Below are 20,045 nucleotides of genomic sequence, written 5' to 3' on the forward strand. Positions count from 1 at the left end.
AGGGTACCCCGGACACCTCCCAACAAAACCAGATGCAGAAATACTACACCTGATCTTGCCAAAAGGCCGAGAAGCGATAACCCGAACGGGCCGCGCGTTGCCCGAGCCTGCCCGATACTGCTGTTCAGCCCTTGCAGCGATTCAGCCTACTTCTAGGCAATTCCATGGGGCCCTGCAGGCTCACACACTCACAGCTACACGGGAGGTGAATAAAGGCCGGAGAGGAAGCCAGACAGGATTTGCTTCTTTTGCTTGCACCACAATGCAGTGCTGAAAGAGGAGGAATCTACATAAAAACGCCTTCCTGGCAACGCCCAAATGCCCTGCTGCCATGCAGATAAACACTGGCAGCGGCAGCAAGTGCATGCCCACAGCCACCCCTTGTTCCTTCACACCTTGTATCAGCTGTAATCCAGTCCAGTCCAGTGCTGCCTGCTGAGCAGCACTGACCAACACTGCCTGGGCCCAGGCTTTTATCTCTGAGGCCCCATTATGATGTCAGAAAGCTGGCTCTGGAATCCTGAGGGCTCCACTATGACACGTGCAAAGTTCCGTCTGAACTTTATATAAGACGGTGAGGCTAAGTCAGTCACTCAGTGTTGCCTGAGAGGGCAACACTGCAACAGCCGGCCGCCAGGCTGTCTTTTTTTTGCACAGCTAGTTGCCTCCAGGAGGCCACAAGAGGGAGACAAGGGACTGCAAAATGGAAAATAGGCATCCACCAACTTTACAGACAACTTCTCCTTGCTCCTACAACCTCCATCCTTGCACAGTTTGTTATTCTTCTAGGTAACATAGTAACAAATCCAAATTGCTGCTCTCTTTGTAGGCAAGCAAGGCTTTGTTGCAACTGCAATTCTTACTTCTTCTTGAAATGTAGGGACGACAGTACATTCCATCACATCCATCTAGTGTACACAGGTAGGTCCATTGTGGCGGGCAGGCGAGCGGGCGGGCTGCTTTATTGGCTGTTTGCTGTTCCCCTACTCCACTCCACTATTTGACTGTTGTGCTGCATCAATCAATCAATCAATCAATCAATCAATCAATCAGTGGCTGGCTCAGGTGCAGCTCTTTAACTTACCTAAAAGGGAGGGTAACTTACCTAAAAGGGAGGGCGGAGAGAAGACAAGGAAGGTGAATGAGGTGTTCCAATGTGAAATGCCGGAAACACAGAAACACAGACGACACACAACAAGAGGTGGCAATCTATTCATTAATTGCATTTAATCAATGAGCTCATTATCACTCATGCATTGTCCAACAGGTGTTGAAATAATGGGATTAAAAGGGGAGATCCCTTCAGAAAGACAGAAACAATAGCAAAGACAAAAAACACTTTTGGAATCTGCTTTTAGTCAACACATAAGGAAAGGGTGCACCGGTCCTGGAAATACTGCAATACCAGGTCAATGCGTGGAGTGGACAGAGCAAGCTCTATTTCCATCTCCCTGTTCTAAAAATCCATTTAATATATGGTCCCCAGATAGGGGACGTATCAGATATTAAACTGATAAGAACAGATACTACACTTGATCTTAGCCAAAAGGCCGAGAAGCGATAACCCGAACGGGCCGCGCGTTGCCCGAGCCTGCCCGATACTGCTGTTCAGCCCTTGCAGCGATTCAGCCTACTTCTAGGCAATTCCATGGGGCCCTGCAGGCTCACACACTCACAGCTACACGGGAGGTGAATAAAGGCCGGAGAGGAAGCCAGACAGGATTTGCTTCTTTTGCTTGCACCACAATGCAGTGCTGAAAGAGGAGGAATCTACATAAAAACGCCTTCCTGGCAACGCCCAAATGCCCTGCTGCCATGCAGATAAACACTGGCAGCGGCAGCAAGTGCATGCCCACAGCCACCCCTTGTTCCTTCACACCTTGTATCAGCTGTAATCCAGTCCAGTCCAGTGCTGCCTGCTGAGCAGCACTGACCAACACTGCCTGGGCCCAGGCTTTTATCTCTGAGGCCCCATTATGATGTCAGAAAGCTGGCTCTGGAATCCTGAGGGCTCCACTATGACACGTGCAAAGTTCCGTCTGAACTTTATATAAGACGGTGAGGCTCAGTCAGTCACTCAGTGTTGCCTGAGAGGGCAACACTGCAACAGCCGGCCGCCAGGCTGTCTTTTTTTTGCACAGCTAGTTGCCTCCAGGAGGCCACAAGAGGGAGACAAGGGACTGCAAAATGGAAAATAGGCATCCACCAACTTTACAGACAACTTCTCCTTGCTCCTACAACCTCCATCCTTGCACAGTTTGTTATTCTTCTAGGTAACATAGTAACAAATCCAAATTGCTGCTCTCTTTGTAGGCAAGCAAGGCTTTGTTGCAACTGCAATTCTTACTTCTTCTTGAAATGTAGGGACGACAGTACATTCCATCACATCCATCTAGTGTACACAGGTAGGTCCATTGTGGCGGGCAGGCGAGCGGGCGGGCTGCTTTATTGGCTGTTTGCTGTTCCCCTACTCCACTCCACTATTTGACTGTTGTGCTGCATCAATCAATCAATCAATCAATCAATCAATCAATCAATCAATCAATCAATCAATCAGTGGCTGGCTCAGGTGCAGCTCTTTAACTTACCTAAAAGGGAGGGCGGAGAGAAGACAAGGAAGGTGAATGAGGTGTTCCAATGTGAAATGCCGGAAACACAGAAACACAGACGACACACAACAAGAGGTGGCAATCTATTCATTAATTGCATTTAATCAATGAGCTCATTATCACTCATGCATTGTCCAACAGGTGTTGAAATAATGGGATTAAAAGGGGAGATCCCTTCAGAAAGACAGAAACAATAGCAAAGACAAAAAACACTTTTGGAATCTGCTTTTAGTCAACACATAAGGAAAGGGTGCACCGGTCCTGGAAATACTGCAATACCAGGTCAATGCGTGGAGTGGACAGAGCAAGCTCTATTTCCATCTCCCTGTTCTAAAAATCCATTTAATATATGGTCCCCAGATAGGGGACGTATCAGATATTAAACTGATAAGAACAGATACTACACTTGATCTTAGCCAAAAGGCCGAGAAGCGATAACCCGAACGGGCCGCGCGTTGCCCGAGCCTGCCCGATACTGCTGTTCAGCCCTTGCAGCGATTCAGCCTACTTCTAGGCAATTCCATGGGGCCCTGCAGGCTCACACACTCACAGCTACACGGGAGGTGAATAAAGGCCGGAGAGGAAGCCAGACAGGATTTGCTTCTTTTGCTTGCACCACAATGCAGTGCTGAAAGAGGAGGAATCTACATAAAAACGCCTTCCTGGCAACGCCCAAATGCCCTGCTGCCATGCAGATAAACACTGGCAGCGGCAGCAAGTGCATGCCCACAGCCACCCCTTGTTCCTTCACACCTTGTATCAGCTGTAATCCAGTCCAGTCCAGTGCTGCCTGCTGAGCAGCACTGACCAACACTGCCTGGGCCCAGGCTTTTATCTCTGAGGCCCCATTATGATGTCAGAAAGCTGGCTCTGGAATCCTGAGGGCTCCACTATGACACGTGCAAAGTTCCGTCTGAACTTTATATAAGACGGTGAGGCTCAGTCAGTCACTCAGTGTTGCCTGAGAGGGCAACACTGCAACAGCCGGCCGCCAGGCTGTCTTTTTTTTGCACAGCTAGTTGCCTCCAGGAGGCCACAAGAGGGAGACAAGGGACTGCAAAATGGAAAATAGGCATCCACCAACTTTACAGACAACTTCTCCTTGCTCCTACAACCTCCATCCTTGCACAGTTTGTTATTCTTCTAGGTAACATAGTAACAAATCCAAATTGCTGCTCTCTTTGTAGGCAAGCAAGGCTTTGTTGCAACTGCAATTCTTACTTCTTCTTGAAATGTAGGGACGACAGTACATTCCATCACATCCATCTAGTGTACACAGGTAGGTCCATTGTGGCGGGCAGGCGAGCGGGCGGGCTGCTTTATTGGCTGTTTGCTGTTCCCCTACTCCACTCCACTATTTGACTGTTGTGCTGCATCAATCAATCAATCAATCAATCAATCAATCAATCAATCAATCAATCAATCAATCAGTGGCTGGCTCAGGTGCAGCTCTTTAACTTACCTAAAAGGGAGGGCGGAGAGAAGACAAGGAAGGTGAATGAGGTGTTCCAATGTGAAATGCCGGAAACACAGAAACACAGACGACACACAACAAGAGGTGGCAATCTATTCATTAATTGCATTTAATCAATGAGCTCATTATCACTCATGCATTGTCCAACAGGTGTTGAAATAATGGGATTAAAAGGGGAGATCCCTTCAGAAAGACAGAAACAATAGCAAAGACAAAAAACACTTTTGGAATCTGCTTTTAGTCAACACATAAGGAAAGGGTGCACCGGTCCTGGAAATACTGCAATACCAGGTCAATGCGTGGAGTGGACAGAGCAAGCTCTATTTCCATCTCCCTGTTCTAAAAATCCATTTAATATATGGTCCCCAGATAGGGGACGTATCAGATATTAAACTGATAAGAACAGATACTACACTTGATCTTAGCCAAAAGGCCGAGAAGCGATAACCCGAACGGGCCGCGCGTTGCCCGAGCCTGCCCGATACTGCTGTTCAGCCCTTGCAGCGATTCAGCCTACTTCTAGGCAATTCCATGGGGCCCTGCAGGCTCACACACTCACAGCTACACGGGAGGTGAATAAAGGCCGGAGAGGAAGCCAGACAGGATTTGCTTCTTTTGCTTGCACCACAATGCAGTGCTGAAAGAGGAGGAATCTACATAAAAACGCCTTCCTGGCAACGCCCAAATGCCCTGCTGCCATGCAGATAAACACTGGCAGCGGCAGCAAGTGCATGCCCACAGCCACCCCTTGTTCCTTCACACCTTGTATCAGCTGTAATCCAGTCCAGTCCAGTGCTGCCTGCTGAGCAGCACTGACCAACACTGCCTGGGCACAGGCTTTTATCTCTGAGGCCCCATTATGATGTCAGAAAGCTGGCTCTGGAATCCTGAGGGCTCCACTATGACACGTGCAAAGTTCCGTCTGAACTTTATATAAGACGGTGAGGCTCAGTCAGTCACTCAGTGTTGCCTGAGAGGGCAACACTGCAACAGCCGGCCGCCAGGCTGTCTTTTTTTTGCACAGCTAGTTGCCTCCAGGAGGCCACAAGAGGGAGACAAGGGACTGCAAAATGGAAAATAGGCATCCACCAACTTTACAGACAACTTCTCCTTGCTCCTACAACCTCCATCCTTGCACAGTTTGTTATTCTTCTAGGTAACATAGTAACAAATCCAAATTGCTGCTCTCTTTGTAGGCAAGCAAGGCTTTGTTGCAACTGCAATTCTTACTTCTTCTTGAAATGTAGGGACGACAGTACATTCCATCACATCCATCTAGTGTACACAGGTAGGTCCATTGTGGCGGGCAGGCGAGCGGGCGGGCTGCTTTATTGGCTGTTTGCTGTTCCCCTACTCCACTCCACTATTTGACTGTTGTGCTGCATCAATCAATCAATCAATCAATCAATCAATCAATCAATCAATCAATCAGTGGCTGGCTCAGGTGCAGCTCTTTAACTTACCTAAAAGGGAGGGCGGAGAGAAGACAAGGAAGGTGAATGAGGTGTTCCAATGTGAAATGCCGGAAACACAGAAACACAGACGACACACAACAAGAGGTGGCAATCTATTCATTAATTGCATTTAATCAATGAGCTCATTATCACTCATGCATTGTCCAACAGGTGTTGAAATAATGGGATTAAAAGGGGAGATCCCTTCAGAAAGACAGAAACAATAGCAAAGACAAAAAACACTTTTGGAATCTGCTTTTAGTCAACACATAAGGAAAGGGTGCACCGGTCCTGGAAATACTGCAATACCAGGTCAATGCGTGGAGTGGACAGAGCAAGCTCTATTTCCATCTCCCTGTTCTAAAAATCCATTTAATATATGGTCCCCAGATAGGGGACGTATCAGATATTAAACTGATAAGAACAGATACTACACTTGATCTTAGCCAAAAGGCCGAGAAGCGATAACCCGAACGGGCCGCGCGTTGCCCGAGCCTGCCCGATACTGCTGTTCAGCCCTTGCAGCGATTCAGCCTACTTCTAGGCAATTCCATGGGGCCCTGCAGGCTCACACACTCACAGCTACACGGGAGGTGAATAAAGGCCGGAGAGGAAGCCAGACAGGATTTGCTTCTTTTGCTTGCACCACAATGCAGTGCTGAAAGAGGAGGAATCTACATAAAAACGCCTTCCTGGCAACGCCCAAATGCCCTGCTGCCATGCAGATAAACACTGGCAGCGGCAGCAAGTGCATGCCCACAGCCACCCCTTGTTCCTTCACACCTTGTATCAGCTGTAATCCAGTCCAGTCCAGTGCTGCCTGCTGAGCAGCACTGACCAACACTGCCTGGGCCCAGGCTTTTATCTCTGAGGCCCCATTATGATGTCAGAAAGCTGGCTCTGGAATCCTGAGGGCTCCACTATGACACGTGCAAAGTTCCGTCTGAACTTTATATAAGACGGTGAGGCTCAGTCAGTCACTCAGTGTTGCCTGAGAGGGCAACACTGCAACAGCCGGCCGCCAGGCTGTCTTTTTTTTGCACAGCTAGTTGCCTCCAGGAGGCCACAAGAGGGAGACAAGGGACTGCAAAATGGAAAATAGGCATCCACCAACTTTACAGACAACTTCTCCTTGCTCCTACAACCTCCATCCTTGCACAGTTTGTTATTCTTCTAGGTAACATAGTAACAAATCCAAATTGCTGCTCTCTTTGTAGGCAAGCAAGGCTTTGTTGCAACTGCAATTCTTACTTCTTCTTGAAATGTAGGGACGACAGTACATTCCATCACATCCATCTAGTGTACACAGGTAGGTCCATTGTGGCGGGCAGGCGAGCGGGCGGGCTGCTTTATTGGCTGTTTGCTGTTCCCCTACTCCACTCCACTATTTGACTGTTGTGCTGCATCAATCAATCAATCAATCAATCAATCAATCAATCAATCAATCAAATCAATCAATCAATCAATCAATCAATCAGTGGCTGGCTCAGGTGCAGCTCTTTAACTTACCTAAAAGGGAGGGCGGAGAGAAGACAAGGAAGGTGAATGAGGTGTTCCAATGTGAAATGCCGGAAACACAGAAACACAGACGACACACAACAAGAGGTGGCAATCTATTCATTAATTGCATTTAATCAATGAGCTCATTATCACTCATGCATTGTCCAACAGGTGTTGAAATAATGGGATTAAAAGGGGAGATCCCTTCAGAAAGACAGAAACAATAGCAAAGACAAAAAACACTTTTGGAATCTGCTTTTAGTCAACACATAAGGAAAGGGTGCACCGGTCCTGGAAATACTGCAATACCAGGTCAATGCGTGGAGTGGACAGAGCAAGCTCTATTTCCATCTCCCTGTTCTAAAAATCCATTTAATATATGGTCCCCAGATAGGGGACGTATCAGATATTAAACTGATAAGAACAGATACTACACTTGATCTTAGCCAAAAGGCCGAGAAGCGATAACCCGAACGGGCCGCGCGTTGCCCGAGCCTGCCCGATACTGCTGTTCAGCCCTTGCAGCGATTCAGCCTACTTCTAGGCAATTCCATGGGGCCCTGCAGGCTCACACACTCACAGCTACACGGGAGGTGAATAAAGGCCGGAGAGGAAGCCAGACAGGATTTGCTTCTTTTGCTTGCACCACAATGCAGTGCTGAAAGAGGAGGAATCTACATAAAAACGCCTTCCTGGCAACGCCCAAATGCCCTGCTGCCATGCAGATAAACACTGGCAGCGGCAGCAAGTGCATGCCCACAGCCACCCCTTGTTCCTTCACACCTTGTATCAGCTGTAATCCAGTCCAGTCCAGTGCTGCCTGCTGAGCAGCACTGACCAACACTGCCTGGGCCCAGGCTTTTATCTCTGAGGCCCCATTATGATGTCAGAAAGCTGGCTCTGGAATCCTGAGGGCTCCACTATGACACGTGCAAAGTTCCGTCTGAACTTTATATAAGACGGTGAGGCTCAGTCAGTCACTCAGTGTTGCCTGAGAGGGCAACACTGCAACAGCCGGCCGCCAGGCTGTCTTTTTTTTGCACAGCTAGTTGCCTCCAGGAGGCCACAAGAGGGAGACAAGGGACTGCAAAATGGAAAATAGGCATCCACCAACTTTACAGACAACTTCTCCTTGCTCCTACAACCTCCATCCTTGCACAGTTTGTTATTCTTCTAGGTAACATAGTAACAAATCCAAATTGCTGCTCTCTTTGTAGGCAAGCAAGGCTTTGTTGCAACTGCAATTCTTACTTCTTCTTGAAATGTAGGGACGACAGTACATTCCATCACATCCATCTAGTGTACACAGGTAGGTCCATTGTGGCGGGCAGGCGAGCGGGCGGGCTGCTTTATTGGCTGTTTGCTGTTCCCCTACTCCACTCCACTATTTGACTGTTGTGCTGCATCAATCAATCAATCAATCAATCAATCAATCAATCAATCAATCAATCAATCAATCAGTGGCTGGCTCAGGTGCAGCTCTTTAACTTACCTAAAAGGGAGGGCGGAGAGAAGACAAGGAAGGTGAATGAGGTGTTCCAATGTGAAATGCCGGAAACACAGAAACACAGACGACACACAACAAGAGGTGGCAATCTATTCATTAATTGCATTTAATCAATGAGCTCATTATCACTCATGCATTGTCCAACAGGTGTTGAAATAATGGGATTAAAAGGGGAGATCCCTTCAGAAAGACAGAAACAATAGCAAAGACAAAAAACACTTTTGGAATCTGCTTTTAGTCAACACATAAGGAAAGGGTGCACCGGTCCTGGAAATACTGCAATACCAGGTCAATGCGTGGAGTGGACAGAGCAAGCTCTATTTCCATCTCCCTGTTCTAAAAATCCATTTAATATATGGTCCCCAGATAGGGGACGTATCAGATATTAAACTGATAAGAACAGATACTACACTTGATCTTAGCCAAAAGGCCGAGAAGCGATAACCCGAACGGGCCGCGCGTTGCCCGAGCCTGCCCGATACTGCTGTTCAGCGCTTGCAGCGATTCAGCCTACTTCTAGGCAATTCCATGGGGCCCTGCAGGCTCACACACTCACAGCTACACGGGAGGTGAATAAAGGCCGGAGAGGAAGCCAGACAGGATTTGCTTCTTTTGCTTGCACCACAATGCAGTGCTGAAAGAGGAGGAATCTACATAAAAACGCCTTCCTGGCAACGCCCAAATGCCCTGCTGCCATGCAGATAAACACTGGCAGCGGCAGCAAGTGCATGCCCACAGCCACCCCTTGTTCCTTCACACCTTGTATCAGCTGTAATCAGTGGCGGATTATCATATGGGCGATTCGGGCGGCCGCCCGGGGCCCGAGGCTCCCAGGGGGCCCATGGCAGCCCGAACCGCACATCATCTGGCAAAGGTACCTATTCAGCGCGCTAGCGCTGCTAACTAACGAAGATGAGGAGGGGAGGAGCAGGGAATTGGCCGGGAAAGGGGTAGGACACGCCTCCCTAAAAAGTGCTGGCCGCCGCCATTGAGTAACAGAACAGCGACGGACGGCTGTTCTGTTACTCCGAATCTGCAAGACAAGAGCCGGGCGGTCGGTCACCGGCGCTGAGGTCAGTACAGCAGGCTTATCCTCCTGCCCAACTGGTTCCCGACCGCTGGCTGTATTTTTACGGCCAGCGGTCAGGGACGGGTCCTTAAAACCCGAGCCATAGACTTTCTACGGCTCGGGTTTTAACTTGCTGCCCGCGCGATCGGGCAGCTGAATGTCGGGTCTCCGGCTGTCAGTGACTGCCGGGGACCCTGAGGAGAAGACAGAAGCAGCTTTCGCTGCTTCTGTCTTCTCCGATGTCTTCTTACACAGCGTTCAATGAACGCTGTGTATAGGAATAGAGACAGCAGCAGCGGCGCTGTCTCTATTCCTCCCGGTGATCATGTGACTGGTCACATGATCGCCGGGTGCCGTTAGTGGCAGACTGTTGCTGGGTCTTACTAGACCCAGCACAGCCCTATTAGTGACAATCGTCACTATGAGAGGGCTGATTTCCCCTGTAACTGGGGCTGTTGTACAGCTCCAGTTACAGTGGAAAAACATGGTGTAAAAGAAAGAAAAAAAAAAAGTTCCAAAAAGGTATTTTTTGACCTTTGAGGAACAGACCACAGTGATAAAAAAATAATAAAGTGCAAAAAAAAAAATGAAATAATAAATACACATAAAATACCCACCCCCAATAAAAAACGTCGTCCCCCCCCGCCAATCATTGCTGTAACGCTAGCGCTGACCCAATTACCCTAATATAGACATGTAATATATTAACATTTACGGTAAACAATGACGATTACAAATAAAAGGTCTATTTTAGGGTAAAACTATGTTATTACCAAAAAAAAATAGCTGAAACATAAAAAAGCTTATTTTTTTTACTATTATTTTCAAACTTTATGAATAAAAATTGTAAAATAGCAAAAAAAGGTGTGTATAAAAACGATAAAAAACGAAACCTGCATTGTCTACGGAAAAAACGTCGCAAAAATCACGTCGTTTTTATTTATTTTTTATAAAAATGTGTGTTTGGTGCAACTTTGTAATTACGTTTTATTAAAAAATATTTTTACTTTTTGAGATACAGCTGCTTTGTATCCTGTATCCGTCAGGTCAGCAGGACTGACAGGATCAGTGACACGCAGGATCCAGCTCAAATCTATCACATCTAAGATTATAATTTAGCGCAGGGCCCGTTTCACTGATCCCGTCAGTCCTGCTGACCTGACGGATACAGGATACAAAGCAGCTGTATCTCAAAAAGTAAAAATATTTTTTAATAAAACGTAATCACAAAGTTGCACCAAACACACATTTTTATAAAAAATAAATAAAAACGACGTGATTTTTGCGACGTTTTTTCCGTAGACAATGCAGGTTTCGTTTTTTATCGTTTTTATACACACCTTTTTTGCTATTTTACAATTTTTATTCATAAAGTTTGAAAATAATAGTAAACAAATAAGCTTTTTTACGTTTCAGCTATTTTTTTTGGTAATAACATAGTTTTACCCTAAAATAGACCTTTTATTTGTAATCGTCATTGTTTACCGTAAATTGTAATATATTACATGTCTATATTAGGGTAATTGGGTAATATATATATATATATATATATATTTATATATAAAATTATGATATAAAGTTTTTAAATGTGTACATAACCTTGTGGCACTATATACAAGGGGGAGCGCTGTGTGCCACTATATACAAGGGGGAGCGCTGTGTGCCACTATATACAAGGGGGAGCGCTGTGTGCCACTATATACAAGGGGGAGCGCTGTGTGCCACTATATACAAGGGGGAGCGCTGTGTGGCACTATATACAAGGGGAGCGCTGTGTGGCACTATATACAAGGGGAAGCGCTGTGTGGCACTATATACAAGGGGAGCGCTGTGTGCCACTATATACAAGGGGGAGCGCTGTGTGGCACTATATACAAGGGGAGCGCTGTGTGCCACTATATACAAGGGGGGGCTGTGTAGTGCTATCCACAGTGGTATGTGTGTGGCGCTCTTTATAGGGGGGGCTTTTTGGTGCTATTTACAAGAGGGGGAGGGCTGTGTGGCGCTCTCTACAGGGGGCTGTATGGCACTATCTATATGGGGCTGTGTGTAACGCTCTCTACGGGGAGGATGTGTGATATATAGAGGGGGCTGTGTATGGCGATATCTATGGGGGTGTGTAATATCTACAGGGGCTGTGTGTGGCACTATATACAGGGAGCTGTGTGTGGCACTATGTACAGGGGGCTGTGTGTATGTGGTGTTTTACAGTGTGTGGTATTATATTCAGGCGCGCAGTGTTTGGTGCTATTATATTTAGGGGTACGGTATGTGGCACCATGATAACTTTATTTTCGTTTATAGGTGTGGAAATGTTGGAAAAGTGAGGAGATGTCTGAGTGGCAAATTCTGCAGAAATGAGTCATGGCCGGGAGAAGTCGTCATGAGCGCTGGACCGGATGGAGAAGAAAAGAGGAAAAAAACTACTAGAATCTTAGACGTCGTCACCTGTGAGTCACTAGATTTATAGAGAATCTGTCACCTCTCCTGACATGTTTATTATATGTATTGTATTTCACAAAAAGTCTTTCTGCAGTCCAGGACTGATAGACAATTCCCCTTGTCAGGAGGTTGTGTCCCTGCACAGTGTGATACTCTCAGTATGTAGGGACACAGCCCTGTGACAAGGGAAATCGTAACACTGTTAATGCTTGCCCAAAAAAGTAGTGTCAAAAATAGTTACGGCGCGGCAGGGCGGCGGTGAGGAAGGGGGGCCCAAGTTTGGGTAACAGCCCAGGGCCCATGGTCTACTTAATCCGCCACTGGCTGTAATCCAGTCCAGTCCAGTGCTGCCTGCTGAGCAGCACTGACCAACACTGCCTGGGCCCAGGCTTTTATCTCTGAGGCCCCATTATGATGTCAGAAAGCTGGCTCTGGAATCCTGAGGGCTCCACTATGACACGTGCAAAGTTCCGTCTGAACTTTATATAAGACGGTGAGGCTCAGTCAGTCACTCAGTGTTGCCTGAGAGGGCAACACTGCAACAGCCGGCCGCCAGGCTGTCTTTTTTTTGCACAGCTAGTTGCCTCCAGGAGGCCACAAGAGGGAGACAAGGGACTGCAAAATGGAAAATAGGCATCCACCAACTTTACAGACAACTTCTCCTTGCTCCTACAACCTCCATCCTTGCACAGTTTGTTATTCTTCTAGGTAACATAGTAACAAATCCAAATTGCTGCTCTCTTTGTAGGCAAGCAAGGCTTTGTTGCAACTGCAATTCTTACTTCTTCTTGAAATGTAGGGACGACAGTACATTCCATCACATCCATCTAGTGTACACAGGTAGGTCCATTGTGGCGGGCAGGCGAGCGGGCGGGCTGCTTTATTGGCTGTTTGCTGTTCCCCTACTCCACTCCACTATTTGACTGTTGTGCTGCATCAATCAATCAATCAATCAATCAATCAATCAATCAATCAATCAATCAATCAATCAATCAGTGGCTGGCTCAGGTGCAGCTCTTTAACTTACCTAAAAGGGAGGGCGGAGAGAAGACAAGGAAGGTGAATGAGGTGTTCCAATGTGAAATGCCGGAAACACAGAAACACAGACGACACACAACAAGAGGTGGCAATCTATTCATTAATTGCATTTAATCAATGAGCTCATTATCACTCATGCATTGTCCAACAGGTGTTGAAATAATGGGATTAAAAGGGGAGATCCCTTCAGAAAGACAGAAACAATAGCAAAGACAAAAAACACTTTTGGAATCTGCTTTTAGTCAACACATAAGGAAAGGGTGCACCGGTCCTGGAAATACTGCAATACCAGGTCAATGCGTGGAGTGGACAGAGCAAGCTCTATTTCCATCTCCCTGTTCTAAAAATCCATTTAATATATGGTCCCCAGATAGGGGACGTATCAGATATTAAACTGATAAGAACAGATACTACACTTGATCTTAGCCAAAAGGCCGAGAAGCGATAACCCGAACGGGCCGCGCGTTGCCCGAGCCTGCCCGATACTGCTGTTCAGCCCTTGCAGCGATTCAGCCTACTTCTAGGCAATTCCATGGGGCCCTGCAGGCTCACACACTCACAGCTACATGGGAGGTGAATAAAGGCCGGAGAGGAAGCCAGACAGGATTTGCTTCTTTTGCTTGCACCACAATGCAGTGCTGAAAGAGGAGGAATCTACATAAAAACGCCTTCCTGGCAACGCCCAAATGCCCTGCTGCCATGCAGATAAACACTGGCAGCGGCAGCAAGTGCATGCCCACAGCCACCCCTTGTTCCTTCACACCTTGTATCAGCTGTAATCCAGTCCAGTCCAGTGCTGCCTGCTGAGCAGCACTGACCAACACTGCCTGGGCCCAGGCTTTTATCTCTGAGGCCCCATTATGATGTCAGAAAGCTGGCTCTGGAATCCTGAGGGCTCCACTATGACACGTGCAAAGTTCCGTCTGAACTTTATATAAGACGGTGAGGCTCAGTCAGTCACTCAGTGTTGCCTGAGAGGGCAACACTGCAACAGCCGGCCGCCAGGCTGTCTTTTTTTTGCACAGCTAGTTGCCTCCAGGAGGCCACAAGAGGGAGACAAGGGACTGCAAAATGGAAAATAGGCATCCACCAACTTTACAGACAACTTCTCCTTGCTCCTACAACCTCCATCCTTGCACAGTTTGTTATTCTTCTAGGTAACATAGTAACAAATCCAAATTGCTGCTCTCTTTGTAGGCAAGCAAGGCTTTGTTGCAACTGCAATTCTTACTTCTTCTTGAAATGTAGGGACGACAGTACATTCCATCACATCCATCTAGTGTACACAGGTAGGTCCATTGTGGCGGGCAGGCGAGCGGGCGGGCTGCTTTATTGGCTGTTTGCTGTTCCCCTACTCCACTCCACTATTTGACTGTTGTGCTGCATCAATCAATCAATCAATCAATCAATCAATCAATCAATCAATCAATCAATCAGTGGCTGGCTCAGGTGCAGCTCTTTAACTTACCTAAAAGGGAGGGCGGAGAGAAGACAAGGAAGGTGAATGAGGTGTTCCAATGTGAAATGCCGGAAACACAGAAACACAGACGACACACAACAAGAGGTGGCAATCTATTCATTAATTGCATTTAATCAATGAGCTCATTATCACTCATGCATTGTCCAACAGGTGTTGAAATAATGGGATTAAAAGGGGAGATCCCTTCAGAAAGACAGAAACAATAGCAAAGACAAAAAACACTTTTGGAATCTGCTTTTAGTCAACACATAAGGAAAGGGTGCACCGGTCCTGGAAATACTGCAATACCAGGTCAATGCGTGGAGTGGACAGAGCAAGCTCTATTTCCATCTCCCTGTTCTAAAAATCCATTTAATATATGGTCCCCAGATAGGGGACGTATCAGATATTAAACTGATAAGAACAGATACTACACTTGATCTTAGCCAAAAGGCCGAGAAGCGATAACCCGAACGGGCCGCGCGTTGCCCGAGCCTGTCCGATACTGCTGTTCAGCCCTTGCAGCGATTCAGCCTACTTCTAGGCAATTCCATGGGGCCCTGCAGGCTCACACACTCACAGCTACACGGGAGGTGAATAAAGGCCGGAGAGGAAGCCAGACAGGATTTGCTTCTTTTGCTTGCACCACAATGCAGTGCTGAAAGAGGAGGAATCTACATAAAAACGCCTTCCTGGCAACGCCCAAATGCCCTGCTGCCATGCAGATAAACACTGGCAGCGGCAGCAAGTGCATGCCCACAGCCACCCCTTGTTCCTTCACACCTTGTATCAGCTGTAATCCAGTCCAGTCCAGTGCTGCCTGCTGAGCAGCACTGACCAACACTGCCTGGGCCCAGGCTTTTATCTCTGAGGCCCCATTATGATGTCAGAAAGCTGGCTCTGGAATCCTGAGGGCTCCACTATGACACGTGCAAAGTTCCGTCTGAACTTTATATAAGACGGTGAGGCTCAGTCAGTCACTCAGTGTTGCCTGAGAGGGCAACACTGCAACAGCCGGCCGCCAGGCTGTCTTTTTTTTGCACAGCTAGTTGCCTCCAGGAGGCCACAAGAGGGAGACAAGGGACTGCAAAATGGAAAATAGGCATCCACCAACTTTACAGACAACTTCTCCTTGCTCCTACAACCTCCATCCTTGCACAGTTTGTTATTCTTCTAGGTAACATAGTAACAAATCCAAATTGCTGCTCTCTTTGTAGGCAAGCAAGGCTTTGTTGCAACTGCAATTCTTACTTCTTCTTGAAATGTAGGGACGACAGTACATTCCATCACATCCATCTAGTGTACACAGGTAGGTCCATTGTGGCGGGCAGGCGAGCGGGCGGGCTGCTTTATTGGCTGTTTGCTGTTCCCCTACTCCACTCCACTATTTGACTGTTGTGCTGCATCAATCAATCAATCAATCAATCAATCAATCAATCAATCAATCAATCAGTGGCTGGCTCAGGTGCAGCTCTTTAACTTACCTAAAAGGGAGGGCGGAGAGAAGACAAGGAAGGTGAATGAGGTGTTCCAATGTGAAATGCCGGAAACACAGAAACACAGACGACACACAACAAGAGGTGGCAATCTATTCATTAATTGCATTTAATCAATGAGCTCATTATCACTCATGCATTGTCCAACAGGTGTTGAAATAATGGGATTAAAAGGGGAGATCCCTTCAGAAAGACAGAAACAATAGCAAAGACAAAAAACACTTTTGGAATCTGCTTTTAGTCAACACATAAGGAAAGGGTGCACCGGTCCTGGAAATACTGCAATACCAGGTCAATGCGTGGAGTGGACAGAGCAAGCTCTATTTCCATCTCCCTGTTCTAAAAATCCATTTAATATATGGTCCCCAGATAGGGGACGTATCAGATATTAAACTGATAAGAACAGATACTACACTTGATCTTAGCCAAAAGGCCGAGAAGCGATAACCCGAACGGGCCGCGCGTTGCCCGAGCCTGCCCGATACTGCTGTTCAGCCCTTGCAGCGATTCAGCCTACTTCTAGGCAATTCCATGGGGCCCTGCAGGCTCACACACTCACAGCTACACGGGAGGTGAATAAAGGCCGGAGAGGAAGCCAGACAGGATTTGCTTCTTTTGCTTGCACCACAATGCAGTGCTGAAAGAGGAGGAATCTACATAAAAACGCCTTCCTGGCAACGCCCAAATGCCCTGCTGCCATGCAGATAAACACTGGCAGCGGCAGCAAGTGCATGCCCACAGCCACCCCTTGTTCCTTCACACCTTGTATCAGCTGTAATCCAGTCCAGTCCAGTGCTGCCTGCTGAGCAGCACTGACCAACACTGCCTGGGCCCAGGCTTTTATCTCTGAGGCCCCATTATGATGTCAGAAAGCTGGCTCTGGAATCCTGAGGGCTCCACTATGACACGTGCAAAGTTCCGTCTGAACTTTATATAAGACGGTGAGGCTCAGTCAGTCACTCAGTGTTGCCTGAGAGGGCAACACTGCAACAGCCGGCCGCCAGGCTGTCTTTTTTTTGCACAGCTAGTTGCCTCCAGGAGGCCACAAGAGGGAGACAAGGGACTGCAAAATGGAAAATAGGCATCCACCAACTTTACAGACAACTTCTCCTTGCTCCTACAACCTCCATCCTTGCACAGTTTGTTATTCTTCTAGGTAACATAGTAACAAATCCAAATTGCTGCTCTCTTTGTAGGCAAGCAAGGCTTTGTTGCAACTGCAATTCTTACTTCTTCTTGAAATGTAGGGACGACAGTACATTCCATCACATCCATCTAGTGTACACAGGTAGGTCCATTGTGGCGGGCAGGCGAGCGGGCGGGCTGCTTTATTGGCTGTTTGCTGTTCCCCTACTCCACTCCACTATTTGACTGTTGTGCTGCATCAATCAATCAATCAATCAATCAATCAATCAATCAATCAATCAATCAATCAGTGGCTGGCTCAGGTGCAGCTCTTTAACTTACCTAAAAGGGAGGGCGGAGAGAAGACAAGGAAGGTGAATGAGGTGTTCCAATGTGAAATGCCGGAAACACAGAAACACAGACGACACACAACAAGAGGTGGCAATCTATTCATTAATTGCATTTAATCAATGAGCTCATTATCACTCATGCATTGTCCAACAGGTGTTGAAATAATGGGATTAAAAGGGGAGATCCCTTCAGAAAGACAGAAACAATAGCAAAGACAAAAAACACTTTTGGAATCTGCTTTTAGTCAACACATAAGGAAAGGGTGCACCGGTCCTGGAAATACTGCAATACCAGGTCAATGCGTGGAGTGGACAGAGCAAGCTCTATTTCCATCTCCCTGTTCTAAAAATCCATTTAATATATGGTCCCCAGATAGGGGACGTATCAGATATTAAACTGATAAGAACAGATACTACACTTGATCTTAGCCAAAAGGCCGAGAAGCGATAACCCAAACGGGCCGCGCGTTGCCCGAGCCTGCCCGATACTGCTGTTCAGCCCTTGCAGCGATTCAGCCTACTTCTAGGCAATTCCATGGGGCCCTGCAGGCTCACACACTCACAGCTACACGGGAGGTGAATACAGGCCGGAGAGGAAGCCAGACAGGATTTGCTTCTTTTGCTTGCACCACAATGCAGTGCTGAAAGAGGAGGAATCTACATAAAAACGCCTTCCTGGCAACGCCCAAATGCCCTGCTGCCATGCAGATAAACACTGGCAGCGGCAGCAAGTGCATGCCCACAGCCACCCCTTGTTCCTTCACACCTTGTATCAGCTGTAATCCAGTCCAGTCCAGTGCTGCCTGCTGAGCAGCACTGACCAACACTGCCTGGGCCCAGGCTTTTATCTCTGAGGCCCCATTATGATGTCAGAAAGCTGGCTCTGGAATCCTGAGGGCTCCACTATGACACGTGCAAAGTTCCGTCTGAACTTTATATAAGACGGTGAGGCTCAGTCAGTCACTCAGTGTTGCCTGAGAGGGCAACACTGCAACAGCCGGCCGCCAGGCTGTCTTTTTTTTGCACAGCTAGTTGCCTCCAGGAGGCCACAAGAGGGAGACAAGGGACTGCAAAATGGAAAATAGGCATCCACCAACTTTACAGACAACTTCTCCTTGCTCCTACAACCTCCATCCTTGCACAGTTTGTTATTCTTCTAGGTAACATAGTAACAAATCCAAATTGCTGCTCTCTTTGTAGGCAAGCAAGGCTTTGTTGCAACTGCAATTCTTACTTCTTCTTGAAATGTAGGGACGACAGTACATTCCATCACATCCATCTAGTGTACACAGGTAGGTCCATTGTGGCGGGCAGGCGAGCGGGCGGGCTGCTTTATTGGCTGTTTGCTGTTCCCCTACTCCACTCCACTATTTGACTGTTGTGCTGCATCAATCAATCAATCAATCAATCAATCAATCAATCAATCAATCAATCAATCAATCAATCAATCAGTGGCTGGCTCAGGTGCAGCTCTTTAACTTACCTAAAAGGGAGGGCGGAGAGAAGACAAGGAAGGTGAATGAGGTGTTCCAATGTGAAATGCCGGAAACACAGAAACACAGACGACACACAACAAGAGGTGGCAATCTATTCATTAATTGCATTTAATCAATGAGCTCATTATCACTCATGCATTGTCCAACAGGTGTTGAAATAATGGGATTAAAAGGGGAGATCCCTTCAGAAAGACAGAAACAATAGCAAAGACAAAAAACACTTTTGGAATCTGCTTTTAGTCAACACATAAGGAAAGGGTGCACCGGTCCTGGAAATACTGCAATACCAGGTCAATGCGTGGAGTGGACAGAGCAAGCTCTATTTCCATCTCCCTGTTCTAAAAATCCATTTAATATATGGTCCCCAGATAGGGGACGTATCAGATATTAAACTGATAAGAACAGATACTACACTTGATCTTAGCCAAAAGGCCGAGAAGCGATAACCCGAACGGGCCGCGCGTTGCCCGAGCCTGCCCGATACTGCTGTTCAGCCCTTGCAGCGATTCAGCCTACTTCTAGGCAATTCCATGGGGCCCTGCAGGCTCACACACTCACAGCTACACGGGAGGTGAATAAAGGCCGGAGAGGAAGCCAGACAGGATTTGCTTCTTTTGCTTGCACCACAATGCAGTGCTGAAAGAGGAGGAATCTACATAAAAACGCCTTCCTGGCAACGCCCAAATGCCCTGCTGCCATGCAGATAAACACTGGCAGCGGCAGCAAGTGCATGCCCACAGCCACCCCTTGTTCCTTCACACCTTGTATCAGCTGTAATCCAGTCCAGTCCAGTGCTGCCTGCTGAGCAGCACTGACCAACACTGCCTGGGCCCAGGCTTTTATCTCTGAGGCCCCATTATGATGTCAGAAAGCTGGCTCTGGAATCCTGAGGGCTCCACTATGACACGTGCAAAGTTCCGTCTGAACTTTATATAAGACGGTGAGGCTCAGTCAGTCACTCAGTGTTGCCTGAGAGGGCAACACTGCAACAGCCGGCCGCCAGGCTGTCTTTTTTTTGCACAGCTA

General features: G+C 47.4%; 11 non-coding genes across 11 annotated transcripts; all 11 read right to left on the reverse strand.

The window, feature by feature from the left end:
* Nucleotides 1–1,371: 1,371 nt before the first annotated feature.
* On the reverse strand, nt 1,372–1,562 carry LOC142692263 (U2 spliceosomal RNA). The gene has a single exon (XR_012860723.1). It is a non-coding gene; the product is annotated as a U2 spliceosomal RNA (small nuclear RNA).
* A 1,292-nt stretch (nt 1,563–2,854) lies between these two features.
* LOC142692264 (U2 spliceosomal RNA) lies at nt 2,855–3,045 on the reverse strand. The gene has a single exon (XR_012860724.1). It is a non-coding gene; the product is annotated as a U2 spliceosomal RNA (small nuclear RNA).
* A 1,292-nt stretch (nt 3,046–4,337) lies between these two features.
* On the reverse strand, nt 4,338–4,528 carry LOC142692265 (U2 spliceosomal RNA). Its single transcript, XR_012860725.1, has one exon. It is a non-coding gene; the product is annotated as a U2 spliceosomal RNA (small nuclear RNA).
* A 1,284-nt stretch (nt 4,529–5,812) lies between these two features.
* LOC142692267 (U2 spliceosomal RNA) lies at nt 5,813–6,003 on the reverse strand. Its single transcript, XR_012860727.1, has one exon. It is a non-coding gene; the product is annotated as a U2 spliceosomal RNA (small nuclear RNA).
* Nucleotides 6,004–7,312: 1,309 nt separating this feature from the next.
* LOC142692269 (U2 spliceosomal RNA) lies at nt 7,313–7,503 on the reverse strand. Its single transcript, XR_012860728.1, has one exon. It is a non-coding gene; the product is annotated as a U2 spliceosomal RNA (small nuclear RNA).
* A 1,292-nt stretch (nt 7,504–8,795) lies between these two features.
* Nucleotides 8,796–8,986, reverse strand: LOC142692270 (U2 spliceosomal RNA). Its single transcript, XR_012860729.1, has one exon. It is a non-coding gene; the product is annotated as a U2 spliceosomal RNA (small nuclear RNA).
* A 4,362-nt stretch (nt 8,987–13,348) lies between these two features.
* On the reverse strand, nt 13,349–13,539 carry LOC142692271 (U2 spliceosomal RNA). Its single transcript, XR_012860730.1, has one exon. It is a non-coding gene; the product is annotated as a U2 spliceosomal RNA (small nuclear RNA).
* A 1,288-nt stretch (nt 13,540–14,827) lies between these two features.
* On the reverse strand, nt 14,828–15,018 carry LOC142692272 (U2 spliceosomal RNA). The gene has a single exon (XR_012860731.1). It is a non-coding gene; the product is annotated as a U2 spliceosomal RNA (small nuclear RNA).
* Nucleotides 15,019–16,302: 1,284 nt separating this feature from the next.
* On the reverse strand, nt 16,303–16,493 carry LOC142692274 (U2 spliceosomal RNA). The gene has a single exon (XR_012860733.1). It is a non-coding gene; the product is annotated as a U2 spliceosomal RNA (small nuclear RNA).
* Nucleotides 16,494–17,781: 1,288 nt separating this feature from the next.
* Nucleotides 17,782–17,972, reverse strand: LOC142692275 (U2 spliceosomal RNA). The gene has a single exon (XR_012860734.1). It is a non-coding gene; the product is annotated as a U2 spliceosomal RNA (small nuclear RNA).
* Nucleotides 17,973–19,272: 1,300 nt separating this feature from the next.
* LOC142692276 (U2 spliceosomal RNA) lies at nt 19,273–19,463 on the reverse strand. The gene has a single exon (XR_012860735.1). It is a non-coding gene; the product is annotated as a U2 spliceosomal RNA (small nuclear RNA).
* Nucleotides 19,464–20,045: the final 582 nt, after the last annotated feature.

This window comes from Rhinoderma darwinii, assembly GCF_050947455.1.
Source record: "Rhinoderma darwinii isolate aRhiDar2 chromosome 5 unlocalized genomic scaffold, aRhiDar2.hap1 SUPER_5_unloc_39, whole genome shotgun sequence".
Taxonomy (NCBI): domain Eukaryota; kingdom Metazoa; phylum Chordata; class Amphibia; order Anura; family Rhinodermatidae; genus Rhinoderma; species Rhinoderma darwinii.